This window comes from Cherax quadricarinatus, chromosome 45 (assembly GCF_038502225.1).
Source record: "Cherax quadricarinatus isolate ZL_2023a chromosome 45, ASM3850222v1, whole genome shotgun sequence".
Lineage (NCBI taxonomy): Eukaryota > Metazoa > Arthropoda > Malacostraca > Decapoda > Parastacidae > Cherax > Cherax quadricarinatus.
In genome coordinates, this window is record NC_091336.1 from 29,318,217 (window position 1) to 29,324,216 (window position 6,000).

Here is a 6,000-nt window from a genome sequence, read left to right on the forward strand (position 1 = left end):
ATCCAGGCACTACACATGGATCAAGCTTCGTAACGTTCCCTTCGAGGCGGATGAGGCAGATATTAGAAGAGTTTTTGAGAAATATGGGACAGTTCATTCGGCCCAGCACCGTAGGTGATGGGAGCCTATGCAGGTCTGCCGGAAGGCACTTTTAACCTAAAAATGACACTGCGACATCCCATACCGTCCTACGTGTACCTACAGGAATTCAGGACAGAGGTCATGGTTTCATACGCCGGGCAAAGACATACATGCCGCCTATGTGGGGAATATGATCACAGACCAATAGCACTAACATCCCATATCATAAAAATCTTTGAAAGGGTCCTAAGAAGCAAGATCACCACCCATCTAGAAACCCATCAGTTACACAACCCAGGGCAACATGGGTTTAGAACAGGTCGCTCCTGTCTGTCTCAGCTACTGGATCACTACGACAAGGTCCTAAATGCACTAGAAGACAAAAAGAATGCAGATGTAATATATACAGACTTTGCAAAAGCCTTCGACAAGTGTGACCATGGCGTAATAGCGCACAAAATGCGCGCTAAAGGAATAACAGGAAAAGTCGGTCGATGGATCTATAATTTCCTCACTAACAGAACACAGAGAGTAGTCGTCAACAGAGTAAAGTCCGAGGCAGCTACGGTGAAAAGCTCTGTTCCACAAGGCACAGTACTAGCTCCCATCTTGTTCCTCATCCTCATATCCGACATAGACAAGGATGTCAGCCACAGCACCGTGTCTTCCTTTGCAGATGACACCCGAATCTGCATGACAGTGTCTTCCATTGCAGACACTGCAAGGCTCCAAGCGGACATCAACCAAATCTTTCAGTGGGCTGCAGAAAACAATATGAAGTTCAACGATGAGAAATTTCAATTACTCAGATATGGTAAACATGAGGAAATTAAATCTTCATCAGAGTACAAAACAAATTCTGGCCACGAAATAGAGCGACACACCAACGTCAAAGACCTGGGAGTGATTATGTCGGAGGATCTCACCTTCAAAGACCATAACATTGTATCAATCACATCTGCTAGAAAAATGACAGGATGCATAATGAGAACCTTCAAAACTAGGGAGGCCAAGCCCATGATGACACTCTTCAGGTCATTTGTTCTATCTAGGCTGGAATATTGCTGCACTCTAACAGCACCTTTCAAGGCAGGTGAAATTGCCGACCTAGAAAATGTACAGAGAACTTTCACGGCGCACATAACGGAGATAAAACACCTCAATTACTGGGAGCGCTTGAGGTTTCTAAACCTGTATTCCCTGGAACGCAGGAGGGAGAGATACATGATTATATACACCTGGAAAATCCTAGAGGGACTAGTACCGAACTTGCACACGAAAATCACTCACTACGAAAGCAAAAGACTTGGCAGACGATGCACCATCCCCCCAATGAAAAGCAGGGGTGTCACTAGCACGTTAAGAGACCATACAATAAGTGTCAGGGGCCCGAGACTGTTCAACTGCCTCCCAGCACACATAAGGGGGATTACCAACAGACCCCTGGCAGTCTTCAAGCTGGCACTGGACAAGCACCTAAAGTCAGTTCCTGATCAGCCGGGCTGTGGCTCGTACGTTGGTTTGCGTGCAGCCAGCAGCAACAGCCTGGTTGATCAGGCGCTGATCCACCAGGAGGCCTGGTCACAGACCGGGCCGCGGGGGCGTTGACCCCCGAAACTCTCTCCAGGTAAACTCCAGGTAATAGCAGCGGCATGTGGGAAGAGGCAACGAGCGCCTGGCCCAGAGGTGGAGGCATCCGCTCCTGCAATGGAGGAAGCAGGTAGAGAACAACGACGTGAGGGAGGGTGTGGTCGTCTATGGAGCAAGATAGTGGATGAGGTGTATATGGCTGGGGGAGAGAGTGAGGCCCTCGACCAGTTAACTGGCCCAGAGACTCTTCCAGCAGCTAGTGATGAGCAGAAAGTACAGGAGGAAGTGTTGGAAATTGAGGAGGAATTGGCTGGGGTGTTAAAGTCGTTGTCACCGCCTGAGGAGGCGGTTGCACCTGAGCGGTAGTGGACGACGAGTTGACGGCTGTGGTGCGTCAACGACAGGTGAACCACACGGACAAAGGGACTGATAGTGTGGCAGAGGTATCATCGGGATCAATGAACCAATGTACTGTGGAAGTAGAGGTCCATCGTGAGGCATCACCAGACCAAGCTATGGAGTATGTGATCGTCACGAGGAAGAGGGCTGCTACGTTGGATATTCAGATGATGTCCTAACGCCAGTGCAGTAGCCTGGGGAGCAGATTTGGGCAGAGGGTGAAGGTAGTGGTGGCCACGACAGGAGGCACCGAAAGAAGGGGTGGGGAGAGAGGGAAGTGTGAAGGTGACAAGTGTAACTACAAGCTCAGGCGCCCCTGGGAAGAGTGGAGAGAGGAGGCAGGGGTGGAAACTTTAAAAGGCCTCAGGTGTATGACAGTCAACGTTAATGGTTTGTGCAATAGTGTAAAGAGAGAATGGTTTAGAATGTTTATGAATAAATATAGAGTGGATGTTGTGTTCCTTCAGGAGCATAATTTTAAGGAGGGTAGGGTGTTGGAGGTGGCAGGGTTTCATGTGGTAACCCTGCCATCTGCCCATTTAAAAGGTGTGGGTATATTAATTAGGGAGGCGAGCCCATTTGTTTTGCAGAGAAGTGAGGGGGGGAGGGGGAGGGTGTTGCATGTGGATTGTTGGTGGATGGGCAAGCATGTGTCCTTTGTAAGCATGTGTGTGCCTGCAGAGAATAACACACAGGTGAAACAGGAGTTTGTGTGTGAAGACCTTATGTTTTTGTTATGTGTATTATCGGAGGTGGCACTAGTTGGAGGAGACTGGAATTGCGTTATTAAGAGGGCTGATGTGGAAACGAAAGGGGTGGGATATGTATCTGTGACCCTAAGAGATTTAATGAGGGATATTCAGTTACGAGATGCGTTTGAAGGAGGGGTGTGGGAGACAGAGCATACATTTGTTAAAAGAGGATATGCGGCAAGGTTAGACAGAGTGTATCTTTCTCAAGGGGTTGTGGTACAATCTTTCAAAACTGTCGAGGTAGCATTGTCCGACCATAGAGCAGTGGTGGTGGAGGTAGAGTCGGAGGTGCTTATGGGAATATACAGGAGTTACTGGAAATTGAACATAAGTGTGTTGAGTAAAGAGGAGGGGGTTAGAGAGATTTTCTGTCCTATGGAAGGACAGGGGGCGGAAGATGTCGTGACATGGTGGGACTGTGTTGCTAAGGAAAGGATTAGGAAATATTGTATGAGGGAGGGTAAACGTATAAATAATTTAAGATATGGACTTTCAAACTATTTAGAGGACAGTCTAAGGGGTTGTTATGGGCAGGGGGCTGTAGGAGGCAACTATCCTATGGACGAAATTGTTGAAGTTAAGGGGAGACTGAGGGAGTTACAAAATGAGAGGTTTCAAGCAGTAAGGGTGCAGGCAGGGGTAGAGGAGGTGCTATGGGGGTGACAAGCCATCGACGTGTGTTTTGCGACATCAAAAGCAAAGGCAGCTGGTTACAGTTATCCCAAGGTTAGAGGTATACAAGTCAGTGGGAGGTTATAGGGTAGGTCAGGAGATAAGGACTACGAAAGGAATGTGTGCATATGTGGATAAATAATGGTATGATGAGTGTTGGACAAGTGGTGGGGTGGGGGACGTGGCTTTAGAGAAGGTGTGTGAGTATGTGACGTGCAATTTAGGGAATAGTGATAGGAAGGCATTAGCAGGGGCAATTACAGTTGAGGAAATAGATATGGCATTAAAGGGAATGAGGAAGGGCAAAGCACCGGGAATAGACTGTCTCCCGGCTGAATTTTATCTACAACATTGGGGTTTGATAAGGGGTTTCATGGTCAGGTTATTAAATCAGATGAAGGAGAAGGGTGAGATGGGGAGAAGCAAGCAACAGCAGTTGTAGTGTTGGTCCCAAAAGGTAAGGGGTTGCACACCCTCAAGGAGTACCGTGCCATATCGCTGCTATGTGCAGATTATAAGGTGTTTGCTAAAGTCTTGGGTAATAGGTTTAAATGTGTTGTAGGGAGAGTGGTTTCGAAAACGCAGTTTGGGTTGCCTGGAAGGTCAATGATTGAGTGTCATGAGATACTGAGAAGTCTTGTAGAGTCAAAAGGGGGGGAGGGGGGGCGTTGGTGGCTTTAGACTGGCAGGGAGCCTATGACAAAGTGGAAAGGGGAGCATTGGGGGCTATTCTCAGGAGGCAGGGTTATGGGGAAGAAATAGTTAATTAGGTAACCTCTTTGTACAAAGGCGCCAAGATGTGGGTACAGATAAATGGATGCTTGGGGACGAGATCGCAATGGGTAGAGGACTTAGGCAGGGGTGTCCCATATCACAAATATTGTTTGCATGCATTCAGGACCTCTTCTATAGAATGGTTGAATGTAGTGTATGTAATAAGAGGGGGGGGTGGGGTGGAGGTAGGGAAAGTATGGCCTGGACTAATAGGATATGTAGATGAAACAACTGTCCTGGTTTGGGAAGGGATGTCACTAGGGGCTATGGATGATGTTGGGCAATTGTTTGGACGTGCAACAGGAATGCAGGTAAATAGTGAGAAGTCAATGGTCATGGGGTTGGGAGATTGGGTAGGGGGGGTGGAGTGAGATGTAACGTTGTGAGGAAACAGGCGATGTCTTTAAAAATTTGTGGTATCATCTATAGTGATGACCTGAATGCGGCACGTGAGGAAAACTCGAATTGGTTGTTGGAAAGGATCCTGGGGCGTATGGGTGCATTAAGACCTCATCATCTGACCCTCGTGCAAAGAGCAATTGTCATAAATGTATTACTGTATAGTAAGGTGTGGCATGTAGCAGCCGTGTTCCCAATAACAGGGACAGCGATTGTGGGAATTCTGAGAAAGGTGTTTAAATTCTTGTGGGGTTCAAGTTGCGATTGGTCAAGGAGAGAGGTTGTAATGTTACCTGTGCGTCATGGTGGGTTGGGGTTGATGGACCTGAGAAGGAGGGTTAAATGTGTGTTTATTAAATGGGAGGTTTTGCGCGAGGGAGTGACAGGGGGGAGGGCAGCTGAAAAAAGTACATGATAGGTTGGGAGAGTTGTATGGTGGCATCAAGTTGAGGGAATGTGAAAGCGTCTTGTGGGCTTTGATGTTGATTAGAGAACCGAGAAAAATTCGAATAGGGGTTTTGTGTAGGTTTGCTTGCAGGGAGGATTGTCGCCCCATTAGAGGGGTTGTTCCCCATGTATGTATGGGGGAGTATTTGGTATAGGTTTAGTAAGCTGAAGTTAAATCCTAGGGTGTGAGTGGCAATGTATTGTTTTCTGCATGTGCATGGCATCCTACCGTCGGGAGAGGTACTAAGAACCAGAAGGGTAGTAGTGGGCGAGAGGTGTGGAATCTGTGGTGGGGATGAGACTGCATTCCATGCAGTACATTTTTGTGAGAGGTTAGAGGGTGTCAGGTGTTGGTTCAGTAGGGTGTTACAGAGGGTGGGGGGCCGTGGGGTGTTGGTTCTGCGTGCATTAAGCCTAGATGTGGTAGGGTTAGACGTGGGTGTCACAAGGGCTTTGTATTATATCATGGTGGATTATATTTATATATCGTGGGTGATGAGGGGGAGAGGGGATTGTGAGGTGTGGCGGCGGGTACTTGCGGTAACGTTTTATCGTACGATGTGTCGTAACAAAGAACTGTATGGGAGGAGGTGGGTGCAGGATTTTTCGTAAGGATATAGAATGCTAACGTTAGGGATTCTCCTGAACCTGTGAATTGGGAAGGGTGAGTAAAGGGTACCAGTTTTGGGGGATTACATATGTAGAGAGGGAAGTCAGAGGGTCACAGCGGGGTCGCCTCCTGGGGGGATGTGTGAGAGTGACGTGAATATGGGTATAGAAGGTGCAGTGGTATGTCATGGGTGCATGTAGCTTCAACCTTGTGGTTGTCATACCATGTATGTACGTGAAGCTTGAGGGCTCGTCATAGCCATCTTAATATACCAAG